The following is a 1,309-nucleotide window of genomic DNA, read 5'->3' as shown; positions in this document are numbered from 1 at the left end:
TTATTGTATTACTGGGAATGTATTCAAGTATTACTTTACTCATAATTAAATCTTTACATTAGTTAAGCCAAGTCCACAACGTGGGTTCCTAAACACTTAATCTGGCCCTTCACTTTTCTTTGAAATCCTTCATATGCAACAATTATCCTTTCCGGCAACTTTCAGACAGTTTCAGATTGTGTCACTAAATTGGACCCAAGACTATTCCAGGCTCTCAAGCATAGCCAGACAGTTAAGGGATAGGATCCTGTTGGGCAAAAGTTGTAGTAAATAACAATTTTGCCCAAATAAATAAATTTTGCCCAAAGAAAGGCACAGTGGCAATGTTACTCACACTGAGAAACTAAAAGATCTTTTATGTGAAAGATGAGTTAATTGGAAGAGATAAAGAGATTTTTAACAATTAATTACAATTCTAATTGAATGTCTTATCTCCCAGCCAAAGTAGTCACAGCCTGCAGAGTTCTTGTTTACTATAGTCGAGTTCAATCAATATTCATCAAGCAATGAGGTGAACAGCGCTTGGCTCTGAGTCGTGAGGGCCTTTTTCATTTGCTTCATCCTTTGCGTCGGGGGCAGCATGCAAACAGGGTAGGCTGTGAGGGCAGGGCAGTCATCCTGGCTTTCTTCTGCAGGGATGAGAAATCTCGGTCCTTCTCTTTAACTTCTGAGTTGCCACAGCAATCTGTTTAAGGGGAATTTATTCTCCTCCAGGCCCAAAGTCATAAAAAAAGCATACGTGCAGACTTTGAAAGCAGCAAGAAGTTCCTGTGAGGTCAAATCATTTGCATTAAATTCAGTTAGATGACCAAAGGCAAAGCACTTAACTCAACAGAGTGCTGGCTTCATATGTAAAAGCTGGATAACTCCTATTCACAAAGGTTTACAATGATTAAATAGTCCAAGACAATGGGTTTTTTTCCTACTATAACTTATGGGATGGAATTTATGTTACATTAGAACTTAGTATCTACATATATACCTGTGCAAGGGTATGCAAAATCTAAATGAGAGTCTCACGTAAAATTTATCCGTACTATTTGAAATCTACCTTGATATATTTTTAATTCTACACCATCCGATTCTCTTTCAGATTTAAAAACCTTGTCATCCACTAATTTGATTTTACAACACAAAAATGGGATGGAACTTACAGTTTGGAAAGCAGAATTATTTCTTTCCTTCCTTCTTCTTTTCTCTGCTTCAGTCTTTTAAATATTTTCCACCATGGCTTTGACAGTTTTTAATAGGATGTCCATGATAAGGCCAAGGGTTGTTCTCTTGTTGTTTGTTCTTTCCCCCTAGCTGC

This window comes from Echinops telfairi, unplaced genomic scaffold (genome assembly GCF_000313985.2).
Source record: "Echinops telfairi isolate 266 unplaced genomic scaffold, ASM31398v2 ScPeMD7_7469;HRSCAF=8507_1, whole genome shotgun sequence".
NCBI classification, from domain to species: Eukaryota; Metazoa; Chordata; class Mammalia; order Afrosoricida; family Tenrecidae; genus Echinops; species Echinops telfairi.
Note: the sequence above shows the minus strand (reverse complement) of the source record.